This window comes from Lagenorhynchus albirostris, chromosome 20 (genome assembly GCF_949774975.1).
Source record: "Lagenorhynchus albirostris chromosome 20, mLagAlb1.1, whole genome shotgun sequence".
Lineage (NCBI taxonomy): Eukaryota > Metazoa > Chordata > Mammalia > Artiodactyla > Delphinidae > Lagenorhynchus > Lagenorhynchus albirostris.
Genome location: NC_083114.1, coordinates 21,200,028 through 21,217,577, shown reverse-complemented (window position 1 = coordinate 21,217,577; position 17,550 = coordinate 21,200,028). Strand labels below are relative to the sequence as shown.

General features: G+C 68.8%; 8 non-coding genes across 8 annotated transcripts; all 8 read right to left on the bottom strand.

The window, feature by feature from the left end:
- Nucleotides 1-2,072: 2,072 nt before the first annotated feature.
- Nucleotides 2,073-2,191, bottom strand: LOC132512191 (5S ribosomal RNA). Its single transcript, XR_009537927.1, has one exon. It is a non-coding gene; the product is annotated as a 5S ribosomal RNA (ribosomal RNA).
- Nucleotides 2,192-3,128: 937 nt separating this feature from the next.
- Nucleotides 3,129-3,247, bottom strand: LOC132512190 (5S ribosomal RNA). The gene has a single exon (XR_009537926.1). It is a non-coding gene; the product is annotated as a 5S ribosomal RNA (ribosomal RNA).
- Nucleotides 3,248-5,971: 2,724 nt separating this feature from the next.
- On the bottom strand, nucleotides 5,972-6,090 carry LOC132512189 (5S ribosomal RNA). The gene has a single exon (XR_009537925.1). It is a non-coding gene; the product is annotated as a 5S ribosomal RNA (ribosomal RNA).
- Nucleotides 6,091-7,027: 937 nt separating this feature from the next.
- On the bottom strand, nucleotides 7,028-7,146 carry LOC132512188 (5S ribosomal RNA). The gene has a single exon (XR_009537924.1). It is a non-coding gene; the product is annotated as a 5S ribosomal RNA (ribosomal RNA).
- Nucleotides 7,147-9,870: 2,724 nt separating this feature from the next.
- On the bottom strand, nucleotides 9,871-9,989 carry LOC132512186 (5S ribosomal RNA). Its single transcript, XR_009537922.1, has one exon. It is a non-coding gene; the product is annotated as a 5S ribosomal RNA (ribosomal RNA).
- Nucleotides 9,990-12,713: 2,724 nt separating this feature from the next.
- LOC132512185 (5S ribosomal RNA) lies at nucleotides 12,714-12,832 on the bottom strand. The gene has a single exon (XR_009537921.1). It is a non-coding gene; the product is annotated as a 5S ribosomal RNA (ribosomal RNA).
- A 937-nt stretch (nucleotides 12,833-13,769) lies between these two features.
- Nucleotides 13,770-13,888, bottom strand: LOC132512184 (5S ribosomal RNA). Its single transcript, XR_009537920.1, has one exon. It is a non-coding gene; the product is annotated as a 5S ribosomal RNA (ribosomal RNA).
- A 2,724-nt stretch (nucleotides 13,889-16,612) lies between these two features.
- LOC132512183 (5S ribosomal RNA) lies at nucleotides 16,613-16,731 on the bottom strand. The gene has a single exon (XR_009537919.1). It is a non-coding gene; the product is annotated as a 5S ribosomal RNA (ribosomal RNA).
- Between the last annotated feature and the right edge of the window lie 819 nt (nucleotides 16,732-17,550).

Here is a 17,550-nt window from a genome sequence, read left to right as displayed (position 1 = left end):
AGGTGCAGGTCGAGGGGCTCGCGGGCCGAAAGGACGGCAACTGGGCCCGCGGCGGAGTCTGGGTCTGGAGGGCTCTGAGCCTCCATCCGCTCTGGTGCCTCGGGGCTACCGGCCCGAAGCCTGGTAGCGCGACACCCCACCGGCCCACAGACGTAGCCTCCCCAGCTGTGCTCACAGCGAGTCCAACCGCAGCCCGCACCCCTCCACGGGACACTTGGATTACTCCCGCGATCCCCACGAGGTGCGGCACCCGGCGGCCGAATGGGCTGAGATCCTGCCCTTGCGGCGCCCTGTGGCCACCTCCGCCTCCCTCACGGTACTGGCCGAGGCCTCGGACCAGCGGGCCCCGGCTCCCAGCTCAGCGCTGCTCCTCCGCCCCTCTCACCTCCTGCCCGACGTCCAGGCTACCGAGCACCCTCCACCCCCGCCCACCTTCATGCCACTCAGCCGGAACCCGGGAGGCAATGCCAACTACCAGGTGTATGACAGTCTGGTGCTGAAGCGGCAACCGCAGGAGGGCCAAGCGCGGGCCAACTCGCTGCTACCTTCCACCTCGGCCTCCAGGCCCTCTCTGCACGGGAGCCAGACTGGGAAAATGAACTTACCAGCAGCAAATGGGGGCAGGGGCAGGGGGCGGCAGGGCATGGAGAGAGGAATAAAGAGCGCCAGAGTCCAGGAAACATTGGTGGTCTGTGGCTTGGAAGCGCCACTCCTTCTGCCAGCCTGGGTCCCTGCGCTTGGCTTCCTGCAATAAGAAGCCAGTGTCCCCTTCTTGGCCTGAGGGTCCCTTTGGTTTAGTGGCCACAGTTCCGCCAGCAGGCCCCTCCTGGTCCTATACCATGCACTAAGTACATCTGCAGCTGCAGACTCCAAACCCCTGGTCTCTGGGCACCTCCTCTGTGTCTCAGCTGTCCCTGTCCACAGAGAGCCTCATACAAGAAGTTGCTTCCAAACTGGGAGGTTCCACATCTGGGCAGGTCCAGCTCCAGGCCCAGTGAAGGGCATGAAGAAGGCTGAGGCTCTGGACTCCAGCCAGGCCTTCAGCAGGCCTCTGAGGCCAAGGTCTTCCTAGTCTCAAGAGGGGCCAAGAGACGCAATGTGTCATTTGAACAAGTGAGTCAGCGGGCGGTGAGCGAATGAATGACCGCTCGAGGGGATGTATGCCGGCCACCGGGCCCTGTTTGACTGTCCAGCCTCAGCTTACCTGACCCTGGTTACCAGGGAATGCCACTCTGGGCCCTCCTTTTCATCCCCCTCCCTCACTGTGACCTCACCACCTGCCCCATTATGACCCAGTCTGGCTCCCAGTTAAAACTGGAGGGCAGGGGGCCCAGGCAGTCCTGGGACCAACGGCCATGGGTGAGCGAAACTACTACCGAGCCGAGCCGTTCACTGGCCCCATCCCCAGGAAATGCCAGGAGCAAGGATACTCAATTCTTCTGATCCCGGTCAGCTTCATCTTGCTCAACGTGGGGATCAACGTGGTGACTATGGTCAGGGCAGGATCTGTGCAGCGCGGTTGGGGGAGCCCTGGGGTCTTGAAGGGGCTGAGGTGGGAGGGCTGCTGGGGTGTGACCGGACAAGGGTTGGATTTCAGGGCTCACCCTGCTCCCGGCCTCCCCCCTCCCCTTCTTCCCTCAACTCTGGAGGCATCTGAAGAGATTCTTGCGGGCACTTTTCAATCGTATTTTCCACAAAGGTGAGTGGGCGCCGGCGTGGGTTCAGGGGATGTGGGCCTGTCCCCTTTCTTCTATCCCTGCCTTGATTCTCAGCCCCTCAGGAACCCAGGCCCTGACCCATCTCGCCTTTCCCCACAGACAAGCAAGCCAGCTGTGTAGGCAGCCATCGCATGTGCATGCGCTGCTCCGTGGATCCCAAGAACCTGTGCTCAAGAGTTTCTTCCCGCTTCTGCCATCGCCCAAGCTTCCTGCTCGGGCAGGCAAACCACCTTGACTACTGCCTGCAGCGGGGCTCGGCGGGGGCGGAGCCGGCTGCCCCCCACCCCCACCCCCACCCCCCACCCCCCCGCCGCGGGCGAGTGAAGGAGAAGGCGGGCGGAGCGGGAGGCAAAAAGCCTACAGCACCCGGTATTCCCAGGCGGTCTCCCATCCAAGTACTAACCAGGCCCGACCCTGCTTAGCTTCCGAGATCAGACGAGATCGGGCGCGTTCAGGGTGGTATGGCCGTAGACGGGGGCGGGGGCCGCGGGCTGCCTCTTGAGGCCCACTTTCGCTGGCGCTGGCGCCTTAACGCCAGCCCGGCGGCCGGCCCGCCCCGGCAGGGCCCCCTCGCCCGCCCAGGCAGGGGGAACGGAGGTCTCGGGTATCGGGCGGCGGCGGAGGGTTTGGCGACCACCTCCCAGCCCAGGGCGGCCGTGACCCAGCAAACCCTTCGGCGCTTGGCGCCCCGCCCAAGATCCCGCACGTCGCTCACAGGCACGTGGCCCCGGAGGCTTCAGGGCCCGGGGCCCGCGGTCCCTTGGGCCTCGGCCCTGCCCGCCCACGCGGCGCTAGGCGCAGCCCGGCCGCAGCCCGGGCCGGCCCTCCTGCCCGACAGCAGCTGGCCCGAAGCCACTGGGAGCCACCATTGAGTCGCCACGGCCCCTCAGCCCCGGCCAGGCCACCCTTGCCCCCACAGCCCCCGCCGAGCTCAGGACCCCGCCCCTGGTGGCCGGCAGGCCCGGGGAAGCGGCCCCTGCCCTCGATCCCGCTCCCGCACCCGGCCGCGGTGACACGCCAGAGGGGCGGGGTGGTGTGGGGGGGGGGCTTTTGTCGGAGGGAGCTGTGGAGGGACACACCGGCACACAGGTGGCGGCGCCGGGGCTGGGCGCCGGTGGGGGCGGCCAGGTGCAGGTCGAGGGGCTCGCGGGCCGAAAGGACGGCAACTGGGCCCGCGGCGGAGTCTGAGTCCGGGCCAGCCGCCCCAGGAGCGTCTGGGGTGCGGCTGCCTTCCAGGGCCGCCTTCTGGCCGCCTGGCCGGCCGGGCCGGCGGGGAGCGCCCCCGCCGGCGCGCGCCGTGGTGGGAGGGGCCTGAGGAGGCGGGGCCTGCAGCGGGGCCCGGCGGGGGCGGTGCCGGCGGCCCCCGCCGCGGGCGAGTGAAGGAGAAGGCGGGCGGAGCGGGAGGCAAAAAGCCTACAGCACCCGGTATTCCCAGGCGGTCTCCCATCCAAGTACTAACCAGGCCCGACCCTGCTTAGCTTCCGAGATCAGACGAGATCGGGCGCGTTCAGGGTGGTATGGCCGTAGACGGGGGCGGGGGCCGCGGGCTGCCTCTTGAGGCCCACTTTCGCTGGCGCTGGCGCCTTAACGCCAGCCCGGCGGCCGGCCCGCCCCGGCAGGGCCCCCTCGCCCGCCCAGGCAGGGGGAACGGAGGTCTCGGGTATCGGGCGGCGGCGGAGGGTTTGGCGACCACCTCCCAGCCCAGGGCGGCCGTGACCCAGCAAACCCTTCGGCGCTTGGCGCCCCGCCCAAGATCCCGCACGTCGCTCACAGGCACGTGGCCCCGGAGGCTTCAGGGCCCGGGGCCCGCGGTCCCTTGGGCCTCGGCCCTGCCCGCCCACGCGGCGCTAGGCGCAGCCCGGCCGCAGCCCGGGCCGGCCCTCCTGCCCGACAGCAGCTGGCCCGAAGCCACTGGGAGCCACCATTGAGTCGCCACGGCCCCTCAGCCCCGGCCAGGCCACCCTTGCCCCCACAGCCCCCGCCGAGCTCAGGACCCCGCCCCTGGTGGCCGGCAGGCCCGCGGAAGCGGCCCCTGCCCTCGATCCCGCTCCCGCACCCGGCCGCGGTGACACGCCAGAGGGGCGGGGTGGTGGTGGTGGGGGCTTTTGTCGGAGGGAGCTGTGGAGGGACACACCGGCACACAGGTGGCGGCGCCGGGGCTGGGCGCCGGTGGGGGCGGCCAGGTGCAGGTCGAGGGGCTCGCGGGCCGAAAGGACGGCAACTGGGCCCGCGGCGGAGTCTGGGTCTGGAGGGCTCTGAGCCTCCATCCGCTCTGGTGCCTCGGGGCTACCGGCCCGAAGCCTGGTAGCGCGACACCCCACCGGCCCACAGACGTAGCCTCCCCAGCTGTGCTCACAGCGAGTCCAACCGCAGCCCGCACCCCTCCACGGGACACTTGGATTACTCCCGCGATCCCCACGAGGTGCGGCACCCGGCGGCCGAATGGGCTGAGATCCTGCCCTTGCGGCGCCCTGTGGCCACCTCCGCCTCCCTCACGGTACTGGCCGAGGCCTCGGACCAGCGGGCCCCGGCTCCCAGCTCAGCGCTGCTCCTCCGCCCCTCTCACCTCCTGCCCGACGTCCAGGCTACCGAGCACCCTCCACCCCCGCCCACCTTCATGCCACTCAGCCGGAACCCGGGAGGCCATGCCAACTACCAGGTGTATGACCGTCTGGTGCTGAAGCGGCAACCGCAGGAGGGCCAAGCGCGGGCCAACTCGCTGCTACCTTCCACCTCGGCCTCCAGGCCCTCTCTGCACGGGAGCCAGACTGGGAAAATGAACTTACCAGCAGCAAATGGGGGCAGGGGCAGGGGGCGGCAGGGCATGGAGAGAGGAATAAAGAGCGCCAGAGTCCAGGAAACATTGGTGGTCTGTGGCTTGGAAGCGCCACTCCTTCTGCCAGCCTGGGTCCCTGCGCTTGGCTTCCTGCAATAAGAAGCCAGTGTCCCCTTCTTGGCCTGAGGGTCCCTTTGGTTTAGTGGCCACAGTTCCGCCAGCAGGCCCCTCCTGGTCCTATACCATGCACTAAGTACATCTGCAGCTGCAGACTCCAAACCCCTGGTCTCTGGGCACCTCCTCTGTGTCTCAGCTGTCCCTGTCCACAGAGAGCCTCATACAAGAAGTTGCTTCCAAACTGGGAGGTTCCACATCTGGGCAGGTCCAGCTCCAGGCCCAGTGAAGGGCATGAAGAAGGCTGAGGCTCTGGACTCCAGCCAGGCCTTCAGCAGGCCTCTGAGGCCAAGGTCTTCCTAGTCTCAAGAGGGGCCAAGAGACGCAATGTGTCATTTGAACAAGTGAGTCAGCGGGCGGTGAGCGAATGAATGACCGCTCGAGGGGATGTATGCCGGCCACCGGGCCCTGTTTGACTGTCCAGCCTCAGCTTACCTGACCCTGGTTACCAGGGAATGCCACTCTGGGCCCTCCTTTTCATCCCCCTCCCTCACTGTGACCTCACCACCTGCCCCATTATGACCCAGTCTGGCTCCCAGTTAAAACTGGAGGGCAGGGGGCCCAGGCAGTCCTGGGACCAACGGCCATGGGTGAGCGAAACTACTACCGAGCCGAGCCGTTCACTGGCCCCATCCCCAGGAAATGCCAGGAGCAAGGATACTCAATTCTTCTGATCCCGGTCAGCTTCATCTTGCTCAACGTGGGGATCAACGTGGTGACTATGGTCAGGGCAGGATCTGTGCAGCGCGGTTGGGGGAGCCCTGGGGTCTTGAAGGGGCTGAGGTGGGAGGGCTGCTGGGGTGTGACCGGACAAGGGTTGGATTTCAGGGCTCACCCTGCTCCCGGCCTCCCCCCTCCCCTTCTTCCCTCAACTCTGGAGGCATCTGAAGAGATTCTTGCGGGCACTTTTCAATCGTATTTTCCACAAAGGTGAGTGGGCGCCGGCGTGGGTTCAGGGGATGTGGGCCTGTCCCCTTTCTTCTATCCCTGCCTTGATTCTCAGCCCCTCAGGAACCCAGGCCCTGACCCATCTCGCCTTTCCCCACAGACAAGCAAGCCAGCTGTGTAGGCAGCCATCGCATGTGCATGCGCTGCTCCGTGGATCCCAAGAACCTGTGCTCAAGAGTTTCTTCCCGCTTCTGCCATCGCCCAAGCTTCCTGCTCGGGCAGGCAAACCACCTTGACTACTGCCTGCAGCGGGGCTCGGCGGGGGCGGAGCCGGCTGCCCCCCACCCCCACCCCCACCCCCCACCCCCCCGCCGCGGGCGAGTGAAGGAGAAGGCGGGCGGAGCGGGAGGCAAAAAGCCTACAGCACCCGGTATTCCCAGGCGGTCTCCCATCCAAGTACTAACCAGGCCCGACCCTGCTTAGCTTCCGAGATCAGACGAGATCGGGCGCGTTCAGGGTGGTATGGCCGTAGACGGGGGCGGGGGCCGCGGGCTGCCTCTTGAGGCCCACTTTCGCTGGCGCTGGCGCCTTAACGCCAGCCCGGCGGCCGGCCCGCCCCGGCAGGGCCCCCTCGCCCGCCCAGGCAGGGGGAACGGAGGTCTCGGGTATCGGGCGGCGGCGGAGGGTTTGGCGACCACCTCCCAGCCCAGGGCGGCCGTGACCCAGCAAACCCTTCGGCGCTTGGCGCCCCGCCCAAGATCCCGCACGTCGCTCACAGGCACGTGGCCCCGGAGGCTTCAGGGCCCGGGGCCCGCGGTCCCTTGGGCCTCGGCCCTGCCCGCCCACGCGGCGCTAGGCGCAGCCCGGCCGCAGCCCGGGCCGGCCCTCCTGCCCGACAGCAGCTGGCCCGAAGCCACTGGGAGCCACCATTGAGTCGCCACGGCCCCTCAGCCCCGGCCAGGCCACCCTTGCCCCCACAGCCCCCGCCGAGCTCAGGACCCCGCCCCTGGTGGCCGGCAGGCCCGGGGAAGCGGCCCCTGCCCTCGATCCCGCTCCCGCACCCGGCCGCGGTGACACGCCAGAGGGGCGGGGTGGTGTGGGGGGGGGGCTTTTGTCGGAGGGAGCTGTGGAGGGACACACCGGCACACAGGTGGCGGCGCCGGGGCTGGGCGCCGGTGGGGGCGGCCAGGTGCAGGTCGAGGGGCTCGCGGGCCGAAAGGACGGCAACTGGGCCCGCGGCGGAGTCTGAGTCCGGGCCAGCCGCCCCAGGAGCGTCTGGGGTGCGGCTGCCTTCCAGGGCCGCCTTCTGGCCGCCTGGCCGGCCGGGCCGGCGGGGAGCGCCCCCGCCGGCGCGCGCCGTGGTGGGAGGGGCCTGAGGAGGCGGGGCCTGCAGCGGGGCCCGGCGGGGGCGGTGCCGGCGGCCCCCGCCGCGGGCGAGTGAAGGAGAAGGCGGGCGGAGCGGGAGGCAAAAAGCCTACAGCACCCGGTATTCCCAGGCGGTCTCCCATCCAAGTACTAACCAGGCCCGACCCTGCTTAGCTTCCGAGATCAGACGAGATCGGGCGCGTTCAGGGTGGTATGGCCGTAGACGGGGGCGGGGGCCGCGGGCTGCCTCTTGAGGCCCACTTTCGCTGGCGCTGGCGCCTTAACGCCAGCCCGGCGGCCGGCCCGCCCCGGCAGGGCCCCCTCGCCCGCCCAGGCAGGGGGAACGGAGGTCTCGGGTATCGGGCGGCGGCGGAGGGTTTGGCGACCACCTCCCAGCCCAGGGCGGCCGTGACCCAGCAAACCCTTCGGCGCTTGGCGCCCCGCCCAAGATCCCGCACGTCGCTCACAGGCACGTGGCCCCGGAGGCTTCAGGGCCCGGGGCCCGCGGTCCCTTGGGCCTCGGCCCTGCCCGCCCACGCGGCGCTAGGCGCAGCCCGGCCGCAGCCCGGGCCGGCCCTCCTGCCCGACAGCAGCTGGCCCGAAGCCACTGGGAGCCACCATTGAGTCGCCACGGCCCCTCAGCCCCGGCCAGGCCACCCTTGCCCCCACAGCCCCCGCCGAGCTCAGGACCCCGCCCCTGGTGGCCGGCAGGCCCGGGGAAGCGGCCCCTGCCCTCGATCCCGCTCCCGCACCCGGCCGCGGTGACACGCCAGAGGGGCGGGGTGGTGTGTGGGGGGGCTTCTGTCGGAGGGAGCTGTGGAGGGACACACCGGCACACAGGTGGCGGCGCCGGGGCTGGGCGCCGGTGGGGGCGGCCAGGTGCAGGTCGAGGGGCTCGCGGGCCGAAAGGACGGCAACTGGGCCCGCGGCGGAGTCTGGGTCTGGAGGGCTCTGAGCCTCCATCCGCTCTGGTGCCTCGGGGCTACCGGCCCGAAGCCTGGTAGCGCGACACCCCACCGGCCCACAGACGTAGCCTCCCCAGCTGTGCTCACAGCGAGTCCAACCGCAGCCCGCACCCCTCCACGGGACACTTGGATTACTCCCGCGATCCCCACGAGGTGCGGCACCCGGCGGCCGAATGGGCTGAGATCCTGCCCTTGCGGCGCCCTGTGGCCACCTCCGCCTCCCTCACGGTACTGGCCGAGGCCTCGGACCAGCGGGCCCCGGCTCCCAGCTCAGCGCTGCTCCTCCGCCCCTCTCACCTCCTGCCCGACGTCCAGGCTACCGAGCACCCTCCACCCCCGCCCACCTTCATGCCACTCAGCCGGAACCCGGGAGGCAATGCCAACTACCAGGTGTATGACCGTCTGGTGCTGAAGCGGCAACCGCAGGAGGGCCAAGCGCGGGCCAACTCGCTGCTACCTTCCACCTCGGCCTCCAGGCCCTCTCTGCACGGGAGCCAGACTGGGAAAATGAACTTACCAGCAGCAAATGGGGGCAGGGGCAGGGGGCGGCAGGGCATGGAGAGAGGAATAAAGAGCGCCAGAGTCCAGGAAACATTGGTGGTCTGTGGCTTGGAAGCGCCACTCCTTCTGCCAGCCTGGGTCCCTGCGCTTGGCTTCCTGCAATAAGAAGCCAGTGTCCCCTTCTTGGCCTGAGGGTCCCTTTGGTTTAGTGGCCACAGTTCCGCCAGCAGGCCCCTCCTGGTCCTATACCATGCACTAAGTACATCTGCAGCTGCAGACTCCAAACCCCTGGTCTCTGGGCACCTCCTCTGTGTCTCAGCTGTCCCTGTCCACAGAGAGCCTCATACAAGAAGTTGCTTCCAAACTGGGAGGTTCCACATCTGGGCAGGTCCAGCTCCAGGCCCAGTGAAGGGCATGAAGAAGGCTGAGGCTCTGGACTCCAGCCAGGCCTTCAGCAGGCCTCTGAGGCCAAGGTCTTCCTAGTCTCAAGAGGGGCCAAGAGACGCAATGTGTCATTTGAACAAGTGAGTCAGCGGGCGGTGAGCGAATGAATGACCGCTCGAGGGGATGTATGCCGGCCACCGGGCCCTGTTTGACTGTCCAGCCTCAGCTTACCTGACCCTGGTTACCAGGGAATGCCACTCTGGGCCCTCCTTTTCATCCCCCTCCCTCACTGTGACCTCACCACCTGCCCCATTATGACCCAGTCTGGCTCCCAGTTAAAACTGGAGGGCAGGGGGCCCAGGCAGTCCTGGGACCAACGGCCATGGGTGAGCGAAACTACTACCGAGCCGAGCCGTTCACTGGCCCCATCCCCAGGAAATGCCAGGAGCAAGGATACTCAATTCTTCTGATCCCGGTCAGCTTCATCTTGCTCAACGTGGGGATCAACGTGGTGACTATGGTCAGGGCAGGATCTGTGCAGCGCGGTTGGGGGAGCCCTGGGGTCTTGAAGGGGCTGAGGTGGGAGGGCTGCTGGGGTGTGACCGGACAAGGGTTGGATTTCAGGGCTCACCCTGCTCCCGGCCTCCCCCCTCCCCTTCTTCCCTCAACTCTGGAGGCATCTGAAGAGATTCTTGCGGGCACTTTTCAATCGTATTTTCCACAAAGGTGAGTGGGCGCCGGCGTGGGTTCAGGGGATGTGGGCCTGTCCCCTTTCTTCTATCCCTGCCTTGATTCTCAGCCCCTCAGGAACCCAGGCCCTGACCCATCTCGCCTTTCCCCACAGACAAGCAAGCCAGCTGTGTAGGCAGCCATCGCATGTGCATGCGCTGCTCCGTGGATCCCAAGAACCTGTGCTCAAGAGTTTCTTCCCGCTTCTGCCATCGCCCAAGCTTCCTGCTCGGGCAGGCAAACCACCTTGACTACTGCCTGCAGCGGGGCTCGGCGGGGGCGGAGCCGGCTGCCCCCCACCCCCACCCCCACCCCCCACCCCCCCGCCGCGGGCGAGTGAAGGAGAAGGCGGGCGGAGCGGGAGGCAAAAAGCCTACAGCACCCGGTATTCCCAGGCGGTCTCCCATCCAAGTACTAACCAGGCCCGACCCTGCTTAGCTTCCGAGATCAGACGAGATCGGGCGCGTTCAGGGTGGTATGGCCGTAGACGGGGGCGGGGGCCGCGGGCTGCCTCTTGAGGCCCACTTTCGCTGGCGCTGGCGCCTTAACGCCAGCCCGGCGGCCGGCCCGCCCCGGCAGGGCCCCCTCGCCCGCCCAGGCAGGGGGAACGGAGGTCTCGGGTATCGGGCGGCGGCGGAGGGTTTGGCGACCACCTCCCAGCCCAGGGCGGCCGTGACCCAGCAAACCCTTCGGCGCTTGGCGCCCCGCCCAAGATCCCGCACGTCGCTCACAGGCACGTGGCCCCGGAGGCTTCAGGGCCCGGGGCCCGCGGTCCCTTGGGCCTCGGCCCTGCCCGCCCACGCGGCGCTAGGCGCAGCCCGGCCGCAGCCCGGGCCGGCCCTCCTGCCCGACAGCAGCTGGCCCGAAGCCACTGGGAGCCACCATTGAGTCGCCACGGCCCCTCAGCCCCGGCCAGGCCACCCTTGCCCCCACAGCCCCCGCCGAGCTCAGGACCCCGCCCCTGGTGGCCGGCAGGCCCGGGGAAGCGGCCCCTGCCCTCGATCCCGCTCCCGCACCCGGCCGCGGTGACACGCCAGAGGGGCGGGGTGGTGTGTGGGGGGGCTTCTGTCGGAGGGAGCTGTGGAGGGACACACCGGCACACAGGTGGCGGCGCCGGGGCTGGGCGCCGGTGGGGGCGGCCAGGTGCAGGTCGAGGGGCTCGCGGGCCGAAAGGACGGCAACTGGGCCCGCGGCGGAGTCTGGGTCTGGAGGGCTCTGAGCCTCCATCCGCTCTGGTGCCTCGGGGCTACCGGCCCGAAGCCTGGTAGCGCGACACCCCACCGGCCCACAGACGTAGCCTCCCCAGCTGTGCTCACAGCGAGTCCAACCGCAGCCCGCACCCCTCCACGGGACACTTGGATTACTCCCGCGATCCCCACGAGGTGCGGCACCCGGCGGCCGAATGGGCTGAGATCCTGCCCTTGCGGCGCCCTGTGGCCACCTCCGCCTCCCTCACGGTACTGGCCGAGGCCTCGGACCAGCGGGCCCCGGCTCCCAGCTCAGCGCTGCTCCTCCGCCCCTCTCACCTCCTGCCCGACGTCCAGGCTACCGAGCACCCTCCACCCCCGCCCACCTTCATGCCACTCAGCCGGAACCCGGGAGGCAATGCCAACTACCAGGTGTATGACCGTCTGGTGCTGAAGCGGCAACCGCAGGAGGGCCAAGCGCGGGCCAACTCGCTGCTACCTTCCACCTCGGCCTCCAGGCCCTCTCTGCACGGGAGCCAGACTGGGAAAATGAACTTACCAGCAGCAAATGGGGGCAGGGGCAGGGGGCGGCAGGGCATGGAGAGAGGAATAAAGAGCGCCAGAGTCCAGGAAACATTGGTGGTCTGTGGCTTGGAAGCGCCACTCCTTCTGCCAGCCTGGGTCCCTGCGCTTGGCTTCCTGCAATAAGAAGCCAGTGTCCCCTTCTTGGCCTGAGGGTCCCTTTGGTTTAGTGGCCACAGTTCCGCCAGCAGGCCCCTCCTGGTCCTATACCATGCACTAAGTACATCTGCAGCTGCAGACTCCAAACCCCTGGTCTCTGGGCACCTCCTCTGTGTCTCAGCTGTCCCTGTCCACAGAGAGCCTCATACAAGAAGTTGCTTCCAAACTGGGAGGTTCCACATCTGGGCAGGTCCAGCTCCAGGCCCAGTGAAGGGCATGAAGAAGGCTGAGGCTCTGGACTCCAGCCAGGCCTTCAGCAGGCCTCTGAGGCCAAGGTCTTCCTAGTCTCAAGAGGGGCCAAGAGACGCAATGTGTCATTTGAACAAGTGAGTCAGCGGGCGGTGAGCGAATGAATGACCGCTCGAGGGGATGTATGCCGGCCACCGGGCCCTGTTTGACTGTCCAGCCTCAGCTTACCTGACCCTGGTTACCAGGGAATGCCACTCTGGGCCCTCCTTTTCATCCCCCTCCCTCACTGTGACCTCACCACCTGCCCCATTATGACCCAGTCTGGCTCCCAGTTAAAACTGGAGGGCAGGGGGCCCAGGCAGTCCTGGGACCAACGGCCATGGGTGAGCGAAACTACTACCGAGCCGAGCCGTTCACTGGCCCCATCCCCAGGAAATGCCAGGAGCAAGGATACTCAATTCTTCTGATCCCGGTCAGCTTCATCTTGCTCAACGTGGGGATCAACGTGGTGACTATGGTCAGGGCAGGATCTGTGCAGCGCGGTTGGGGGAGCCCTGGGGTCTTGAAGGGGCTGAGGTGGGAGGGCTGCTGGGGTGTGACCGGACAAGGGTTGGATTTCAGGGCTCACCCTGCTCCCGGCCTCCCCCCTCCCCTTCTTCCCTCAACTCTGGAGGCATCTGAAGAGATTCTTGCGGGCACTTTTCAATCGTATTTTCCACAAAGGTGAGTGGGCGCCGGCGTGGGTTCAGGGGATGTGGGCCTGTCCCCTTTCTTCTATCCCTGCCTTGATTCTCAGCCCCTCAGGAACCCAGGCCCTGACCCATCTCGCCTTTCCCCACAGACAAGCAAGCCAGCTGTGTAGGCAGCCATCGCATGTGCATGCGCTGCTCCGTGGATCCCAAGAACCTGTGCTCAAGAGTTTCTTCCCGCTTCTGCCATCGCCCAAGCTTCCTGCTCGGGCAGGCAAACCACCTTGACTACTGCCTGCAGCGGGGCTCGGCGGGGGCGGAGCCGGCTGCCCCCCACCCCCACCCCCACCCCCCACCCCCCCGCCGCGGGCGAGTGAAGGAGAAGGCGGGCGGAGCGGGAGGCAAAAAGCCTACAGCACCCGGTATTCCCAGGCGGTCTCCCATCCAAGTACTAACCAGGCCCGACCCTGCTTAGCTTCCGAGATCAGACGAGATCGGGCGCGTTCAGGGTGGTATGGCCGTAGACGGGGGCGGGGGCCGCGGGCTGCCTCTTGAGGCCCACTTTCGCTGGCGCTGGCGCCTTAACGCCAGCCCGGCGGCCGGCCCGCCCCGGCAGGGCCCCCTCGCCCGCCCAGGCAGGGGGAACGGAGGTCTCGGGTATCGGGCGGCGGCGGAGGGTTTGGCGACCACCTCCCAGCCCAGGGCGGCCGTGACCCAGCAAACCCTTCGGCGCTTGGCGCCCCGCCCAAGATCCCGCACGTCGCTCACAGGCACGTGGCCCCGGAGGCTTCAGGGCCCGGGGCCCGCGGTCCCTTGGGCCTCGGCCCTGCCCGCCCACGCGGCGCTAGGCGCAGCCCGGCCGCAGCCCGGGCCGGCCCTCCTGCCCGACAGCAGCTGGCCCGAAGCCACTGGGAGCCACCATTGAGTCGCCACGGCCCCTCAGCCCCGGCCAGGCCACCCTTGCCCCCACAGCCCCCGCCGAGCTCAGGACCCCGCCCCTGGTGGCCGGCAGGCCCGGGGAAGCGGCCCCTGCCCTCGATCCCGCTCCCGCACCCGGCCGCGGTGACACGCCAGAGGGGCGGGGTGGTGTGGGGGGGGGGCTTTTGTCGGAGGGAGCTGTGGAGGGACACACCGGCACACAGGTGGCGGCGCCGGGGCTGGGCGCCGGTGGGGGCGGCCAGGTGCAGGTCGAGGGGCTCGCGGGCCGAAAGGACGGCAACTGGGCCCGCGGCGGAGTCTGAGTCCGGGCCAGCCGCCCCAGGAGCGTCTGGGGTGCGGCTGCCTTCCAGGGCCGCCTTCTGGCCGCCTGGCCGGCCGGGCCGGCGGGGAGCGCCCCCGCCGGCGCGCGCCGTGGTGGGAGGGGCCTGAGGAGGCGGGGCCTGCAGCGGGGCCCGGCGGGGGCGGTGCCGGCGGCCCCCGCCGCGGGCGAGTGAAGGAGAAGGCGGGCGGAGCGGGAGGCAAAAAGCCTACAGCACCCGGTATTCCCAGGCGGTCTCCCATCCAAGTACTAACCAGGCCCGACCCTGCTTAGCTTCCGAGATCAGACGAGATCGGGCGCGTTCAGGGTGGTATGGCCGTAGACGGGGGCGGGGGCCGCGGGCTGCCTCTTGAGGCCCACTTTCGCTGGCGCTGGCGCCTTAACGCCAGCCCGGCGGCCGGCCCGCCCCGGCAGGGCCCCCTCGCCCGCCCAGGCAGGGGGAACGGAGGTCTCGGGTATCGGGCGGCGGCGGAGGGTTTGGCGACCACCTCCCAGCCCAGGGCGGCCGTGACCCAGCAAACCCTTCGGCGCTTGGCGCCCCGCCCAAGATCCCGCACGTCGCTCACAGGCACGTGGCCCCGGAGGCTTCAGGGCCCGGGGCCCGCGGTCCCTTGGGCCTCGGCCCTGCCCGCCCACGCGGCGCTAGGCGCAGCCCGGCCGCAGCCCGGGCCGGCCCTCCTGCCCGACAGCAGCTGGCCCGAAGCCACTGGGAGCCACCATTGAGTCGCCACGGCCCCTCAGCCCCGGCCAGGCCACCCTTGCCCCCACAGCCCCCGCCGAGCTCAGGACCCCGCCCCTGGTGGCCGGCAGGCCCGGGGAAGCGGCCCCTGCCCTCGATCCCGCTCCCGCACCCGGCCGCGGTGACACGCCAGAGGGGCGGGGTGGTGTGGGGGGGGGCTTCTGTCGGAGGGAGCTGTGGAGGGACACACCGGCACACAGGTGGCGGCGCCGGGGCTGGGCGCCGGTGGGGGCGGCCAGGTGCAGGTCGAGGGGCTCGCGGGCCGAAAGGACGGCAACTGGGCCCGCGGCGGAGTCTGGGTCTGGAGGGCTCTGAGCCTCCATCCGCTCTGGTGCCTCGGGGCTACCGGCCCGAAGCCTGGTAGCGCGACACCCCACCGGCCCACAGACGTAGCCTCCCCAGCTGTGCTCACAGCGAGTCCAACCGCAGCCCGCACCCCTCCACGGGACACTTGGATTACTCCCGCGATCCCCACGAGGTGCGGCACCCGGCGGCCGAATGGGCTGAGATCCTGCCCTTGCGGCGCCCTGTGGCCACCTCCGCCTCCCTCACGGTACTGGCCGAGGCCTCGGACCAGCGGGCCCCGGCTCCCAGCTCAGCGCTGCTCCTCCGCCCCTCTCACCTCCTGCCCGACGTCCAGGCTACCGAGCACCCTCCACCCCCGCCCACCTTCATGCCACTCAGCCGGAACCCGGGAGGCAATGCCAACTACCAGGTGTATGACCGTCTGGTGCTGAAGCGGCAACCGCAGGAGGGCCAAGCGCGGGCCAACTCGCTGCTACCTTCCACCTCGGCCTCCAGGCCCTCTCTGCACGGGAGCCAGACTGGGAAAATGAACTTACCAGCAGCAAATGGGGGCAGGGGCAGGGGGCGGCAGGGCATGGAGAGAGGAATAAAGAGCGCCAGAGTCCAGGAAACATTGGTGGTCTGTGGCTTGGAAGCGCCACTCCTTCTGCCAGCCTGGGTCCCTGCGCTTGGCTTCCTGCAATAAGAAGCCAGTGTCCCCTTCTTGGCCTGAGGGTCCCTTTGGTTTAGTGGCCACAGTTCCGCCAGCAGGCCCCTCCTGGTCCTATACCATGCACTAAGTACATCTGCAGCTGCAGACTCCAAACCCCTGGTCTCTGGGCACCTCCTCTGTGTCTCAGCTGTCCCTGTCCACAGAGAGCCTCATACAAGAAGTTGCTTCCAAACTGGGAGGTTCCACATCTGGGCAGGTCCAGCTCCAGGCCCAGTGAAGGGCATGAAGAAGGCTGAGGCTCTGGACTCCAGCCAGGCCTTCAGCAGGCCTCTGAGGCCAAGGTCTTCCTAGTCTCAAGAGGGGCCAAGAGACGCAATGTGTCATTTGAACAAGTGAGTCAGCGGGCGGTGAGCGAATGAATGACCGCTCGAGGGGATGTATGCCGGCCACCGGGCCCTGTTTGACTGTCCAGCCTCAGCTTACCTGACCCTGGTTACCAGGGAATGCCACTCTGGGCCCTCCTTTTCATCCCCCTCCCTCACTGTGACCTCACCACCTGCCCCATTATGACCCAGTCTGGCTCCCAGTTAAAACTGGAGGGCAGGGGGCCCAGGCAGTCCTGGGACCAACGGCCATGGGTGAGCGAAACTACTACCGAGCCGAGCCGTTCACTGGCCCCATCCCCAGGAAATGCCAGGAGCAAGGATACTCAATTCTTCTGATCCCGGTCAGCTTCATCTTGCTCAACGTGGGGATCAACGTGGTGACTATGGTCAGGGCAGGATCTGTGCAGCGCGGTTGGGGGAGCCCTGGGGTCTTGAAGGGGCTGAGGTGGGAGGGCTGCTGGGGTGTGACCGGACAAGGGTTGGATTTCAGGGCTCACCCTGCTCCCGGCCTCCCCCCTCCCCTTCTTCCCTCAACTCTGGAGGCATCTGAAGAGATTCTTGCGGGCACTTTTCAATCGTATTTTCCACAAAGGTGAGTGGGCGCCGGCGTGGGTTCAGGGGATGTGGGCCTGTCCCCTTTCTTCTATCCCTGCCTTGATTCTCAGCCCCTCAGGAACCCAGGCCCTGACCCATCTCGCCTTTCCCCACAGACAAGCAAGCCAGCTGTGTAGGCAGCCATCGCATGTGCATGCGCTGCTCCGTGGATCCCAAGAACCTGTGCTCAAGAGTTTCTTCCCGCTTCTGCCATCGCCCAAGCTTCCTGCTCGGGCAGGCAAACCACCTTGACTACTGCCTGCAGCGGGGCTCGGCGGGGGCGGAGCCGGCTGCCCCCCACCCCCACCCCCACCCCCCACCCCCCCGCCGCGGGCGAGTGAAGGAGAAGGCGGGCGGAGCGGGAGGCAAAAAGCCTACAGCACCCGGTATTCCCAGGCGGTCTCCCATCCAAGTACTAACCAGGCCCGACCCTGCTTAGCTTCCGAGATCAGACGAGATCGGGCGCGTTCAGGGTGGTATGGCCGTAGACGGGGGCGGGGGCCGCGGGCTGCCTCTTGAGGCCCACTTTCGCTGGCGCTGGCGCCTTAACGCCAGCCCGGCGGCCGGCCCGCCCCGGCAGGGCCCCCTCGCCCGCCCAGGCAGGGGGAACGGAGGTCTCGGGTATCGGGCGGCGGCGGAGGGTTTGGCGACCACCTCCCAGCCCAGGGCGGCCGTGACCCAGCAAACCCTTCGGCGCTTGGCGCCCCGCCCAAGATCCCGCACGTCGCTCACAGGCACGTGGCCCCGGAGGCTTCAGGGCCCGGGGCCCGCGGTCCCTTGGGCCTCGGCCCTGCCCGCCCACGCGGCGCTAGGCGCAGCCCGGCCGCAGCCCGGGCCGGCCCTCCTGCCCGACAGCAGCTGGCCCGAAGCCACTGGGAGCCACCATTGAGTCGCCACGGCCCCTCAGCCCCGGCCAGGCCACCCTTGCCCCCACAGCCCCCGCCGAGCTCAGGACCCCGCCCCTGGTGGCCGGCAGGCCCGGGGAAGCGGCCCCTGCCCTCGATCCCGCTCCCGCACCCGGCCGCGGTGACACGCCAGAGGGGCGGGGTGGTGTGGGGGGGGGGCTTTTGTCGGAGGGAGCTGTGGAGGGACACACCGGCACACAGGTGGCGGCGCCGGGGCTGGGCGCCGGTGGGGGCGGCCAGGTGCAGGTCGAGGGGCTCGCGGGCCGAAAGGACGGCAACTGGGCCCGCGGCGGAGTCTGAGTCCGGGCCAGCCGCCCCAGGAGCGTCTGGGGTGCGGCTGCCTTCCAGGGCCGCCTTCTGGCCGCCTGGCCGGCCGGGCCGGCGGGGAGCGCCCCCGCCGGCGC